This window comes from Notothenia rossii (genome assembly GCF_949606895.1).
Source record: "Notothenia rossii genome assembly, chromosome: 10".
In the NCBI taxonomy this organism is placed as follows: domain Eukaryota; kingdom Metazoa; phylum Chordata; class Actinopteri; order Perciformes; family Nototheniidae; genus Notothenia; species Notothenia rossii.
The window spans coordinates 30,570,354-30,586,416 of record NC_136908.1 but is presented as its reverse complement, the minus strand read 5'-3'; the positions used below and the strand labels follow the sequence as shown (position 1 = coordinate 30,586,416).

The 16,063-nt window shown below is 39.8% G+C and overlaps 1 long non-coding RNA gene across 5 annotated transcripts in view; it reads right to left on the bottom strand.

The window, feature by feature from the left end:
• Window positions 1-8,288: 8,288 nt before the first annotated feature.
• LOC307023194 overlaps window positions 8,289-16,063 on the bottom strand; it is a 29,458-nt gene continuing 21,683 nt past the window's right edge. Inside the window, exons 2-5 of one of the 5 annotated variants that reach the window (XR_013803622.1) lie at window positions 10,622-10,728; window positions 10,171-10,231; window positions 9,514-9,940; window positions 8,289-9,334 (exon numbers count right to left, since the gene is read on the bottom strand). This is a non-coding gene — a long non-coding RNA (uncharacterized lncRNA). Of the gene's footprint in view, window positions 9,335-9,513; window positions 10,232-10,621; window positions 10,729-16,063 lie in introns of all 5 variants that reach the window. The other 4 variants (XR_013803624.1, XR_013803625.1, XR_013803626.1 and 1 more) reach the window with 4 other exon arrangements.

The window sequence follows — 16,063 nt, the reverse complement described above, 5'->3', positions numbered from 1 at the left end:
TCTGAGGGATGGAATATTAAATATGAAATTGAATATAAATGTAAAATGTAAATGTGATTTTACGTCCAAGAGAAGCTATGGAGCAGAGAGTTCTCTGCCAGCCAGAGGTGATTTGTTATTAGTTCAATATGTCAAACTTATTTCCTTGACTACATTCTTTAGTTACATGGTGAAACGTTATGCTGCTTGTACTGATTAGACTTATCATATAAGCGACACAGGTTTTTAATAGGATTTATTAATTATCTTTACTTATGTTGCGGTCTTTTCAGCAGCGCCATCTCTAAAACGGCGATACAAGTCACTACCCATTATTTACATTTCACCGTGACATGGACAAAAATGTAACGTCAGCTTACCTCAGAGCACGAATCCAGACTCTCCTTTGGAAAACATTGTCCGGGAAACGATAGAACGAGCACGTTTCATGCGAAGACCTGTGGCTGCAAACCGGAGCAAAGCAACAAACCATTGCGTAGCTAACTAGTAGCCAGGGGCGGAGCTTCAGGGGGGGCTGTAGGGGCAGGGCTCCCCGGGCCCGGAACGGTCGGGACCCAATGGGGGCCCGTCGCCGAGGCAGCAGGCTCCGCCCCCGAGATATTCGCCGGCGGGCCCTGCTGCCTCGCGCCACTGAGTGCACTGACGTTCGTGGTCATATTAGGTATAAAGCATTGTAGCCTATAATATGAGTTGAACTTGTGCTGCTATTTTCACACTCACATTTAACATTAAAACATGAAAAATTGCAAGTGAATCCCTTCTATTGTCTCCAAATGTATTTTGGGTAAAATCGTCATCAACAGCCGTCCATCAACATCATACGTAAATGAACGTCAACGTCATCATCAATCACTTGTCATTCAACAGAGCACTGCCTAAGCATGAGCAGTTATAAACACAAAAGTGGAGCTACAAAACGCAAAGAAAAAGATAAAAAGGACCAAGGAAAAGCCAAATTGTCCAAGCTACAGATGTAGCACTGAATTTCGGACTCCAGCTTACAGCTTCCTGCCTACGGCCTGCCAAAGACCAGTATAGAGAGGCGAAGTCCCTCCCCTTCCGGGAGCCTCCATGGGACCCCGGAAGCGGAAAATTATACATTGAAGTCAATGGAGAGAGAAAAGTTATCTTTTGATCCCGTTTGAATTGTGCCACGAATGACACATATGATGTTTGTCAATCTTAAACAATCATTTCCATGCAAAAAAAGTCACAGTTTGTCGTAAAAATGCTGAAATATAAGACTATGAATAATACGCAACTAGAAAGACTACAAATCCCAAATGCATTCTGGGTCGCGTAAGTGATGTCATAGGCGATAATGCTCCAAGACTGGTTGTGACTCGCAAAGCAAAGAGGAAGAAGAAGACTGATTTATTCCCTCCAATAAATATAAGAGATTGCTCCAATAAATTCACTTTTACAAGATGCCTGTGTGCTTTGTACGAGGTTGTAATCACAAAAGAGATCATACCACTTGCTCGTTCTATCGCTTCCCGTCTGATGAAAGGACCAGGAGTCGTTGGACCAAACATATCAGGTAATATACATGTTTTGCATGGAACATAGTCAAGTTAGCTACCTAGCTAGTAGCGAGCATGTTAGTTAGCATTATATTACATTACTTAGCCTTGTCATTTGTATTAGCCTTAACATGAAGTAAACCAAAATGTTAAACAGTAAGAGTAGTCATGATGGTAAGTATTTTGTGAAACATTTGAAGAGTAGCCTATCGCCCCCTCCACCAGGTGCTAAGGGGGCGGGAGGTAGGCTAACGCCACATTAGTATCAGCGATCTTTTCTACTTAATGCTATCTGCACAAATGGTTAACATTGACCATTAAAAGATCAGGCAGTTCAGGGAGAGTCGAAGGAAGGAAGGCAGGCAGCTTTGCATGACATTCTTCTGGACGTGTTTCATTGTGATGATAGTGAGAGTGAGTCAATCCGTTTGTTGGAAAGACAGTAGTTGAGTGATTACTGAGAGAAAATTATTAAAAGAGATAATTATTCAGTGTTGTTACTTTAAAGTGTTGTTACTGACCTTTTTCTCTTTTATTTTCTTTACCTCACCTGTAACTGCTGAGACCCTGAGGAACATGCACACTGGTCTGACCTGCTCTGGTAACCTGATTTCCACTGTACGTAATAGTATTTGGTTATGGTATATTATTTATATACATCAAAGGCACAATGCACCCCTCAGAGACACACATGTATTGAGTGTGATATTTTGCATTGGTCATGTGAAATCATCTTTACACACTAGAAAACTGTAGGAGCGGCAACTTGTTTTGAAATTGAATTTTTAATATCCGATAATAAAGTTGATCTGTTTTCTTTATTCTTCTCTCTTCCCAGCTCCATCCATCACCATTCTCTGTTCCTGCCAGGTCCTGCTTGCTAATCAATGCTCATATTTTTTTTACACAATTACAAATAAAGTCAATGTATTGTATGACATGAAGTTGTGCTTCATTCTGAGTCAATAATAAATTCATTCTGCCTTCAGCTGCAAAATTATTGTGGACTGCACCGACATCCATGTAGCAGCCCCCCCCCCCCCAGTAAGATGAACCAAGCAAAGCTGACATACTCAACATACAGCTGTGCTCTTAAGTTTACATGAAGAATTTGTGAAATATTGGTAATAACAGGTTTAAATGATTATTAGTAATTAATTATATAATTTTCTCATCGTAGATGAGCAGACAGGGAGCAGATGAGAAAAGCAGAATATGCAGCTGCCATTTTCCACATGGAAAAGAGAAAGGGCCAAGTGTATTTGAGTGGACAAAAGAGAAATCCCAAATACGAAAAATAAAATTATACAATTTAGATATGTATACAAATAAATACATATCCTATATACACCATGTATAATGATGGTGTATGATGTAGAAGGAAGTGTGGTAGATAACAATTAAATATAGAGTTACATACAGATCCATGTTACAGCAAAAGATGGAATAACTAAGAAGCACACAGTATAATAATAATTACACGCAACAATTAAATAACTGCTCAGCATCTCCACCACAATCCCAATCTGCTGTGTCCTGTTTTCCTCCCCTCTGCATAACACCCCATCACACATACGAAACACAACGCAGAGTCCGAGGGTGTTAAGAGTATGTTTATTTAAATGTCCTCCTCTCTACTGGCCAACACAGGGAGCATATGCTGGGTGTAGAATTGTTCCAGGAGGAGGAGATTTCCATGCCATGCAGGGTCTTTGGGGATGGGGATGATGATCCCCTCCTTCGTGGTCCACAGTAGCAGAGACTCCGGTCTGTGATTTGCAGCTGTTATATAATATACAATACATTTTTTTGAAAAACATTTGATCAAAAAATAAGGATTTGGTCAGGATCTAGAGTCAGTGTGTAGTTTATTAATTAATCAATGCTCTCTACATTAGGAAAACACATACCAGTGTACCAGAGGGAGTCACACACAGCTGTGCCTAGATAACCAAACAAATTGACAACAGGGATGCAAACTCATCAGGTATGAAAAAGGTGACAAGGATCCGAGCCCCCTGACCCCACAGAATATCGGCTTTAAAATGAGGAATAACAGAGGATTTTAGCAGTCAGAACAACTAAAGCAGCAGTGTTAATATTAACAGAAACGCCATAGAGTCACATCTAATAGAAATATATAAAAAGCATTTATTTTAATTGTGTAGCAGTCAGTTTATAATTTTGGCAGCACTGTTGAGCATTTTGAAAATGTATTTTCAGGCCTCTGTGCAAGGCTTAGTCTTTCTATCTTTATAGCCACTGGTGTAAAGTAACTAAGTTCATAAACTCAACAAGTACTATACTTGGGCACAATTTTGAGATACTTGTACTTTACTTAAGTATTTCAATGTTTTGCTACTTTGTACTTCTACTCCACTACAGTTCAGAGGTAAATGGTGTACTTTTACTCCACTACATGTATGTAATACCTTTAGTTACTTACAGATGTGGATGAATGATGTGAAATATAATCAAGTGTTAAATCAGACTTTAGTTCCACCTGGAGTAAATCCAAAAGCTACCCTGCAGTATACAAAGTCATTCAGACTAGCTGCACCTTTACCAGCTTTGAGAACACTTTCATGATCAATCATTATAAAACGTATCATATTATTCTGAAATGGACCAATCTGCAAAATGACTACTTTTACTGTCGCTACTTTCACTATATTTTGATAATAATACTTTTCTACTTTTACTTGAGGAACATTTGGAATGCAGGACTTTTACTGTAACAGAGTATTCCTACACTCTGGTACTTCTACTTTTACTCAAGTACAAGAACTGAGTACTTCTAATTTTAATCAATTACAAGATATATACTTATACCACCTCTGTTTATAGCCTATGAAAAAAACGATTAGAAAACGAAGGCTAAAGCTAACGTTAGCAGATAGTGACAATGTATGCTAGTTAGCTAGCTCAACGATAATATTGCGACGGGAAAAAAAAACTTTTCAGTGCACATCACGCTCTGCCGCTCCGACAGGGAGCTCTACTCTGAACACCTGAACGGCCCGTTCTAACAGCTGTTCACCAGCGGTCCAGTCTGTGCCACAGGGACTCCGGACGCACAGTTAATATTAACGAACGCACCGTAGGTAATGTAGCTGCTGAAGCTAGACCATCATCGCCGAGCAGCAGAGGCTTATTATACATCATGAGCAGAGCCGACAGGCAGGAAGACTCGAGCACACAGCTCGCGCTTCATTATAATATATATAAAAAAAGCTCGCGGCCGCACATTAATCCGGGTCCCAGACCCCCTCCCATACCCAAAAAATATTTTTATTGCAGATCTACAGGAATCACAAAAACGACCTATTTTGGATTCAAAACGGAGAATTTCGCCGAAAGGTGACAAGTTTGCATCCCTGGACAAGATAACCAAAATCCTTGAATCTACACACAGCAAATAAACTCAAATGACACAACGAGATGTAAAAAGGAGATCACACATATAGTCGATATAGAACTGGCCGCTTCAATCTGAAGAGCAACTAAAACAAAACACGGGAGTGTATCTTGTTCTTGTGAACACTAATGTTATCCACAGCATACACAGACACCACAAAGTTCTTAAGGAGAAAACTAGTTTCTAAAACAAAACACGTTAGTGTACCTTGTTAGCTAGCTGACATTAACCTTAAACATTGCACTCATATTACTCACTGAAACCTTGTAAAGCCGGTCCCGCATGCTGGCTCTTACAGAACCGCTCCCTTTCGTGTATGTACAGCTCTCAACATGCCCAGACTTGTAGTGATTTTCACCTCGTTTTATACATTTTCGCCTCATTCTGAAAGAAACAGGTGAAATTTACTAACGTGACAGCCATCTTTGTGATGGTGACGCGTATTTTGCGAGACCAGAGACCTGTAGTTCACTGAGCGGTTTCACACAAAAAAAATTGTAACTTCACAGTTTTACGACACATTTTTATTTTTTTGACTTGCAAAATGTTCTTTTAATTTGACAAACATCATATGTGTCATTCGTGGCACAATTCAAACGGGATCGAAAGATGACTTTTCTCTCTCCATTGACGTCAATGTATAATTTTCCGCTTCCGGGGTCCCATGGGTCGGAAGTAGATGGGCGGGACTTCGCCTCTCTATAGAGGAATGTTAAGCCCTCCCACTATTTTCCAAGAGGGCGTTGCCAGATTTTCAATTTCAGGTTTTGACCAGGAGATGGCGCTTCATTCACAAATACAGAAAGACAAGTTTCATGGACTTTCAGTTGTGTTTTGAAGAGCATTTGAACACATCAATATTTTAGATCAACTGAAGTATATCTAATCTTGTAATTCAATAATATATAGTCTTTATATATTAAATAATCATAATTATAATGTAAATGTTTACATTACACTTCTTTATTTGTTATGCTCATACTTTAACCTTTACAATCGTTTGCTTTAATATGCAGTATATTTTTGTGTTTGCTTCCTCCTGCTCCCTTTCGGACACATACTGTATGATTTATTATTATTATTAATATGAAGATATTATTAAGATAAGATAAGATGTTACTTTATTGATTGAACATTTTAGTTTAGAATGTGCTGTCCCACGGTAATTCAGAAGGCTCACAGGTCACATTCCGACCATTATTTAAAACAATAGGTGCTTTCACACCTTCTACAGTTTGATTTGTATAGAGGGAGCTCTGTCAGTTTTCGAATTACCCATTTGCTTTCGGGGAGCCCTATTTTTCAGAGCACATCCTGCTACTAAATATGTCACACGCATGCTCTGTTGACTGGCGCAGCAGCGCGGATGCGATCAATTGCTATAAAAACACTCTTCTACTAATACAGACGGTGTCACTATGCCGGCGGATGTGGCCGTTGTTGAAGCCTCTTCAGGCTCCGCATCGGCAGGCCTCTCCCTCGGTGTGGAGCTGTCAAACTCGACGCTAACGCCGCTTACAGCCGGCCAACTAAAAGTTGTTTTCCGTTCACGTTGTCATTTTTAGACTCCTTCGCTTCTTTGCTTGTGAATCCAAAAGCTGTGACGCTTGGCTGTTTTCGTTTTGCCATATTTTTTTATTACACAGCCAGAGTTAAAAAAATATCAATATGAACATTTCAAATACCGCTCCGGCATCACCGCCATAATCATAGCAACGTAAGTAAGAATGCAGCGCCGCCACATACAGATGGCAACACCCAGACATATTCACAAATATAAAACAAATATTCAGAAACTGTAATGAACAATAACTATTATTTATTTCAAGAACTGTTATTTACAGAAACTCAACATTTCTAATCTGTGTGACACAAATATGCACGATTGTTTTGGGCTCCCCCTATTTATCTCAAATTTAGCCTTAAGGGGAGCTCCCTCCCTCTTCGGGGGAGCCAAGCTCCTCCTAGCTCCCCCCCATTTCGAACAGTGTCTGTGGCTGAATGGCCAGCGATTAGGTGCGGCGCATTTGTAGTAGGTGATCAGAGCTAACTGCCTGCCGTCAGATTTCATTTAAAAAACAGATCTGATTTTAAGACTATTTCTGGGCTCATAAAGAATGATAAGAATAAGAATAATAAGTATTGAACTGGTTTCATTAATTAGTGAGTTTATTTAATACTAGAACCGCCAATCGGGTCAATTTGTGTGATGTGTGTTGTGTGTGTGCAATGTAACTTTTTTTCAATAAAATATTAAAGTCTCCCAGTCCATGACTTTTCCTGAATGTGTGTTATGTAGCACCCTATGTTGTTAAAAATTAAATTCTAATAGCGGGATTTGACAGGTTTAGGTAGGCCCAGCGCCGTATAGATAGAAGAGTTACGACAGCGGAAGTCCAAAAACGGTTATCGTCACGTGGTTCATACAGACGAGGATCGTTCCCCGGAAGTTCATGGCAGGCAATGTGAATGCATTGATAACAGGAGATAGAACTACGATTTTTTGGTAATTATTAGTGAATAAAGGTTTTGATTTGCAATATTTATACAACAAATCAATATGTGTATATATTTACATCAATATGTTTTAAAAAATAAAATAGAATTTGCTAATATTAAGTGATAATATTAGGATTAGTGTGAACAACTAGTTTACATGTTAGGCTAACAGTGCCTTGGTTCAAGAGCCTGTTGCTGTTTATAGCTTTGAATTCTTTAAAACCAATATTATCTTCTTAAACTTGTATAGTAGTCAGGAGCATCACTTTCTAATGTTTATTGATATATTTAGAGGGAGGGGATCTAAAGGAATGCTTCAAAATTCAGATTAGATTAATTTCTACCATTTTCTTAAATTCATGGTAGTTTCAGTAATCCCATGGTAATTGGGGACACAAGTTATCGAAATGACTAATGTCATCTTTATGGCTTTCAGAAAAGACAGGAGACGGACAGGTGACTATCAAAGGACTAGCAGCAGCAGCAGCAGCATGATGATGATGTTAAATGTGTTGTTTTAGGAACATCCATTGCAAATACATGGAATTCAATAAAAATTGAATAGCATATCATGCAGTTTGTCTGTGCCTTTTCCTCCGTGTTGTCCTGGTTTGCTGTGCTGCCTCCTAGTCGCCACCATGGTTTGCTGTGCTGCCTGGGGATGCTCAAATCGCTCCGAGAAAGGAGTACGAATGTACGGCTTCCCCACTGACACAGAGCGGAGGAAAAAATGGCTGGCTCAAGTCAGCAGGAGCAATTTCACGACCAACAGCAAAAATATATGTGAGGATATTATATACAAACACTGCATTTGCACTTTTTCACAAAACGAAAACCACACCATTGGGAAAGCTTAATGTTTTGTTTAATACAAAAAAACAGGGAAAGGCTTGAAAAACACAGAGTTGAGACTCAGGGTGCAGGGTGAGGGTCTCAGTGCAGGTATTCAGGCTCCATTGAATCCGCCTCTGGTTCTTGTGCTGAAAGAGGGAGTAACAGACAGGAGAAAGGGTTATACACACCTATATAGCACACCTATTGGATGGGAAATTGCCTTGGGGAGATAAGGTGTGGTCTTTGTTCCCAACTGAAGTTATGGAACTTTATTATTTGTGAGTTTAACAAAGTATGACAAATGGCATCAGTAACAGATGTGATATGAATTTCTATAAAGTTGTCTCACATTCTTGGTCATATTTTATATACAGTATGTAATGAGTATAACATGTCCAGTAAGTATAAAGTGTTTCCTAATACCGTGTATTCAACCACTATGGAATATGTATGTGGGCAGACAAAACTGAGTTGTTCTGTGTGTGAAGTAACCTCAAGTCACTCCACAGGCACATTTTGATGCAGACCAGTTTGTCAAGACAAAAAAGGGCAAGACTAGGCTGAGAGCAGAGGCTATACCCACCATCTTCGTGCATCGCCCTGTGGTCAAAAAGAGAAGGGCCCCTGCACCACGATTCACCCCGGGACCTGTATCTACAAAGCCCATAGCTCATGATCACAGATATAGTGTGAAAGGTGACACAGGTATAATAAGTATGAACTCTTAGTAACAAAAGTCATATTTCTTATTTTTAAGTGGTATAATATTTTAAATGTTCGAAAATCTACAGTGCCATGTCTTCTACTTACATTAGTCTCAAAGATTGAGGGAAGAAGGGATGAGGAGACTGAGAGAAAGGAAAGTGAGGTTGAAGAAAGAGAGGACATGGCTAGTGAGGAGAGACAGGGAGGGCGGACACCACCCACTCAGCCAGCAGCCAGTCAGCATACGAGGGAACCAGCAGCCAGTCAGCATACGAGGGAACCAGCAGCCAGTCAGCATACGAGGGAACCAGCAGCCAGTCAGCATACAAGGGAACCAGCAGCCAGTCAAACAGATCTATTAAAAAAATTTAAGAGAAAATTAAAGAGCCAAGAAGGAATCACCAAAAAAGCAAAGTCTGCACTAAGAAAAATCAGGAAGGAAAATGCAGCTCTCAAGAAAACAATGAAAATTAGGGACAACAAATATAAGAAAACATTTTCAAAAGACCAACTTAAGGCATTAGGCAGACTCACCACAAAGGGGATGAAATGGAGCAATGAGACAATTAAGAAGGCTTTAAAAATTCGCTTTGCGTGCGGACCAACGGGTTACAAAACTCTGCAGGAATTGCAGATTCCCCTTCCAGGAATAAGGAAACTGCAAAGAAGGATGCAATGTGTTAAGTTTGAGCCTGGTGTGTAACAGCTAACATCAATGCCCCTCCACCCGTAACATCACTGCCCCTCCACCTGCCAACATCACTGCCTTCCACCTGCCAGCACCCAGCCAGAGGAACGCAAACAACAAAAACAAGCAAGGTGTCCCGTCATGTACCTGGACGTTTGGGTTGGCAAAATGGAGTAAGAGACGGACTTGAAAAACCTTGGTGGCTCTCTACTCATGTTGTTACAGTTGTCTTGGTTGCAGCTCTCAAGTTTTTTTTTGTTGCCATTTCCACATCTTTAGAAAATATGAAATAAATGAAGTGAAATCAACATCTTCTCTGGAGAACAAACTTTCATTTCTCTGTCTTGTGAGTTTGCAGTCTTGCACTTTTGCTCCTCCACCTGTAACATCACTGCCCCTCCACCTGCCATACAGTAGGTTACTAACAAGATTACTTATATAATACAGTGATAGAATACATGTTTAGTATGCTTACTTATATAAAACAGTAGTATTAAACTTACCTTGTGTTTTCACTCTCACTTAAGTCACTCTCCCTTTGCCATCAATCCAAAATCAGCTGAGCTGCAACATTATACAGACAGGTAATAATTAACATAATCACAAGGACACAATATGGCTCTGCTAAAAATACTCACTCTTACACGCACCAAAGTTATATTGATCTAATATTTAACTCCCTCCACCCCTGCATACAATCCCGTTTAGAAGCCCCTCTTCTCTAATTCAACAACGTTGGACGAAATGACATTAAGAGAACGGAATTTACAATTAAAAGGCTGTTCAACGTGTGTTGCTAACTTGATCCGGAATCCTAGCTTTATCTGTTATCTGTAAACGTTCCCTAAATCTACTAATTTAGGGATAATCCACTGACATCCTTTAATACACATGTTAATTTGAATCAGATGTACTGATAATATCCGCAATATAAATCTTTAAACTTCTTCTTACCTTTAAAAGTCCGTCACGAACGGTCTATTATGCTGCAACTCTACAGCTCAGCTAGCCTTGGCGCTAACTTCCGGGGAACGATTGAGAGGCTCCACGATCCGCCATTGCTGTAAAAAAGTGGTCCATTGGAGTGAACGGAGATGAAACCGCACCGGAAGTGAAGTTCCCAGAGTGGACCAGGACGACCGTCCAAGTTGGGTGTGCGATTCGGGACGGGAGTCTCAGGAGCGAGCGGAAACGGACGGAGGAAGCCGGAAGAAGAAAGTGAAGTTGGAGACACGCTGCAGAAAGTTCAGAGAGAGTCGGAAATCATCGAAACATACAGAAACGGTAGCATTGGACTGGTTAGCATAAACTGTACATTGACTGTATCATCATGTCAACCAGCTCAGATGGGACCCAAAGACCTGATATGGAATGGGAGGAAACCAAAGCTGTGAGGAAGAAAAGGGCTTTGAGGGAAAAAGTTAGCAGACCAAGAACACAAAGTTGGTCGGATTGGTCGAGTGGAGCAGGCTTAAACAAAAAACCAAAAGGCAGTCAAAATGGAAAACAAGCAATTTCGAATACAGAACTAGAGCAGGAGTGGAAAGTTATAATAGAATTCAACCGGGATGGTGGGCATTACCACCCGATTCAACTGACAAAATCAATTGAGAAAGAAATGGGTAAAATCAAATTTGCCAAGTTTATGAACAACAAACGAGTTTTGATACAAGCAACCAGCAAGCAACAGCAGGGAAAAATACTTAAAATGACGACACTCAGTGGGGAAAAAATAAAGGCTCATATCCCAGGAGCAATGGCAATGTTGAGAGGAGTCATATCTGGAGTTCCACTTAATATGTCTATGGATGATGTTAAAAAGGAGATTAAAGGAGGAAAAGTTATTGAGGCAAACAGACTTATGAGCAAAAGAGATGGCACATTGAAGGAAACACTTTCAGTAGTTATTCAGTTTGAGAAAAATATACCGAAATCTGTGCAAATAGGATACATGAACTACAGTGTGAGGGAATTCATCCCAAAACCACTTAGATGCTATGCATGCCAAAGAATGGGACACACAGCAATGCAGTGTAAAGGAAAACTAAGGTGTGCGAGATGTGGAGGCCAACATGAGTATGGGAAATGTGAAAAAGAGGCAAAGATGAAATGCTGTAATTGTGGAGGAGAGCACAGTGCGGCGTTTGGTGGATGTGTAGTGCAGAGAGAAGCCAGAGAAGCTCAGAGGGTCAAAGTACTCAGTAAAGTCTCATATGCAGAAGCCCTAAAGAAGGTTAGGGAAACGGAAGCAAACAATCAGGCTTCTAGTGGAAGGGTTCAAAGAAACTTAGTACAGAGTGGTAGCAACATTTCAGAAAGGCAGGTTACAAATCAAAGCCAAGTACCTGTGGAAATTAAAGAAGATGATAGCATTCTCGTGGTAAAGAAAGTCAACTTTATGACATTCATCTGCCATACCATTAATGTTGCAGCACAGATGAAGAAGAAAAGTGACAGAATCAAAACCATCGTGCAGGCAGCGGAGAAATTCCTTAACATTAGAGATATAAAAGCAGACCAGATACATGAATTACTAGCAACAAAAGATGTGGGAGAAACGGACAACCAGGATGAGGGTTAGCACGTTGTTAATGGTAATTCACATACTCCAGTGGAATGCTAGAAGCCTCATAGCTAATGGACAGGAGTTTAAAAAATATGTCTATGAGTTACAAACATTGCCAGATGTAATTTGTGTGCAAGAGTCTTGGTTAAAACCTCATCTAGACTTTATGATTCCAGGGTTCAGCTCTATCAGATATGATAGAGTTAGCAATCAAAATGGTGGAGGGTGTGTTACTTTCATAAAGGATGGGCTGGCCTATAGGGTAGTCCCATCCCCTGACGACAAGGAATGTGTCATAATAGAAATATGCAGCCCAAGGAAAGAAGGGAACATAAAGCTTATCAATTTCTATAACCCGTGTAAAAATCTGGACATTGAAACCTTACAGACAATAGCAGGGACGGCTCATAGAAGGGAAGTATGGTGTGGTGACTTTAATGCTCACAACAGCCTTTGGGGAAGCAGTCAAACAGACAGTAATGGGGATGTCGTAGAAGAAATGCTAGAGGAAAGATCACTGTTTTGCCTTAATGATGGACAAAAAACAAGAATAGATGTGAATAGGGGGACACAATCATGTTTGGACCTCACACTGGTGACGGATAGGTTAGTTAAATCATGTGAATGGTATGTTAAAAGTGATTCTACCATAGGAAGTGATCATTACCCAGTTTTCACAATCATCAATACAAAGGTATGTAGACAGGAAGGGAGTGTATTTACCAGGTGGTGCTTTGGTAAAGCTGACTGGGAAACATTTAGGCTTTACTGTAAGGAGTCAGCGCAATTGTTAACATTAGAAGGAAGTATAGAGGAGTGCTCAAATCAAGTCACAATGCACATTAAAGAAGCAGCAAATAAAACTATACCTAAAAGAACAACAGAGGGTAGGAAGAAAGTGGTTCCGTGGTGGAATGAGGAATGTAGCAGAGCTATTAAAGAACGAAACAAGGCATTTAGGTCTTTAAAGAAAAACTTGTCACAAGACAATATTTCAGATTATCAAAGGAAAAGGGCAGTAGCCCGTAAAACAGTAAAATACACAAAAAAGACGTCATGGAGAGAGTATTGTTCCACCATTGGAAGAGGAGTAAAGTTAGGGGATGTATGGTCGATGTTTAAACGGATGAATGGGAAAAGGAAGTCGGTTAAAATTCCCGCTTTGATTGATGGGGAGAAAGTGGCAGTGTCAAATGAAGAGAAGGCAGAATGTTTAGGTAGGGCATTTGCTGCGGTGCATAGTGGGGAACACCTTGATGACAAACATAGACAGCAAAAAGAGTGTGTATTAAGAGAAAATGAAAATGTGAGGGAAAAGAGACGGGATGATAATTCAGCTCTTGATGTAGACTTCTCAATAGCAGAACTTAAAATAGCTTTGCAAGGTACAGGATACTCAGCACCAGGACAAGACCAGCTATGCTATGCCATGTTCCGGCAGCTACCAGAGGAAACATTCAAATTAGTTCTGAGACTATTTAATAAAATCTGGAGAAACGGAGTCTTACCAATGAGTTGGAAAACGGCAGTTATATTGCCATTTAATAAGCCAGGGAAGGATCCTGCTAATCCCAATAATTACAGACCCATAGCATTAACATCACACTTATGTAAATGGATGGAGAAGATGATAGTGCATAGACTATCACACGTCTTAGAACAGAGAGGGTTAATAAGTCATTTTCAGAGTGGTTTTCGTAAAGGAAGATCCACAATAGATGCTTTGATTAGAGTAAGCAATGAGGTGGAAAAGACAGTGAAAATGAAAGAGGTTATGGCAATTGTATATTTTGATATTGAAAAGGCTTATGATTCTATGTGGAGGGATGGGTTGCTCATCAAATTGAGTAGAATGGGTGTTGGAGGGAGAATGTATAACTGGATCATGGCTTTTTTATCAGACAGAACATTCAGAGTTAAAGTAGGGGCAGAGGTTTCAAAAGAGTGCAGTATAGAAAATGGTATTCCTCAAGGGAGTTCAATCAGCCCGATATTATTTAATGTTATGATAAATGACATTTTTAGTAATTTGGATGGATGCATAAAATCTGCACTATATGCAGATGACGGGGCCATATGGATACGGGGAAGAAATGTTCCATATGTGTTTGAAAAAATAGGGAAAGCTATAAAGAAAGTGGAGACGTGGTCATACAACTGGGGTTTCAAGCTGTCAGCAAGCAAATCTTGCTTTATGAAATTTACGAATAAACGCAAGATGGAGACTGAGAAGCTTACATTATATGGAAAGCCGATGAGTGAGGTCAATGAATTTAAATATCTGGGGCTATGGTTAGATAGTAAATATACATGGAAAACTCATATTAAACATTTGGAAACAAAATCCAAAAAAGTGTTGAACCTATTAAGAGCAGTGGCTGGATGTGACTGGGGGGCAGACAAACAGGCATTAATCGACATCTATCGGGCAATTATGAGGACAACACTGGATTATGGGTGTTTAATATATGCAGCAGCAGCAAAAACGTCATTACTAAAAATTGATAGGTTACAATATAAAGCGTTACGGTTGTGTATAGGTGCCATTAAGTCAACCCCTACTAATGCAATATTAGTTGAAGCAGGAGAGACTCCATTGGAGCTAAGAAGAGAGAAAATTGCTCTTGCTTATTGGGTCAGGTTAAAAGGAAGTGGGGAAGGAAATATCACAAACAAAATACTACAGGAGTGCTGGGAATATTCTAAATTTCAGGGGCGTGGGTTTGGATGGACAAATAAAGAAAAAATAAGGACATACGGCATGCATGAGTTAGAGTTTTCACCATCAAATCCATTCAGTAGTGTACCCCCATGGCTCTTTCCAATAGTAAATATAGATGTGAGTATAGTAGAAAAGAAAAGAGAGTGGCAAATAAATGAAGTAGGACTCAAAACAAGTTTGTACCTCAGGAATAATTATCACAATTACCTCAAAATATATACAGATGGTTCTAAAAACAAAGAAGAGTGTGTCGGAATTGGTATATATATCCCAGAATTTAAAGTGTCAATATCAAAAAGAGCATCAGACCAACTTTCAGTGTATACAGCAGAAATGCTGGCAGTAGTAATAGGATTACAGTGGGTGGAAGAGGTCAGACCAGACAGGGTGGTGATATGCACAGATTCATTATCCAGTTTACAAAGCATACAGTCAACAACAACTGCCAGAGAAGACATACTCATAGAAATCAATCACAGCCTGTTAAGACTTCACAGAAGCGGCATAGATCTGCAGTTCTGCTGGGTGCCTGCGCATGAGGGGGTGAAAGGGAACGAGTGTGCTGATAGATTAGCAAAAAGTGCACTACAAAAGGAAATCACATTACCAGTTCAACTTGGAAAAGGAGAAGGAAAAGCAGTTATTAAGAAGAAAGGGATGGAGATCTGGCAGAAAAGGTGGGAGAAAGACCAGAAAGGCAAAGAATACCATCAAGTGCAAAAGACAATTACAATTAATATTTATAAAGAAAGAAACAGAAGGGAGGAAGTAATGATAGCTAGGCTCAGACTAAATCACACTGCATTAAATGGTACGCTGTATGTCATGGGGAAAAGTGACAGTGATAAGTGTGGGAACTGTGGAGTTAGGGAAAATGTGGAACATATTTTATTACATTGTGTCACCTATAGAGTTGAAAGAGGGAAATTAAGGGATACAGTTTTAGAGGCAAAGAGGGAGTGGAATGTAGCGGGTATTCTGGGAACAGAAGGAGAAGGAGTAAGAGCTATCAGAAAAGCACTGTTCACCTTTTTGAGGGAAACTGGGATAGGGAAAAGAATTTAACAGTAGACCATGGATGATTTGTTTGTTTTTTTTTTTTGTTTTG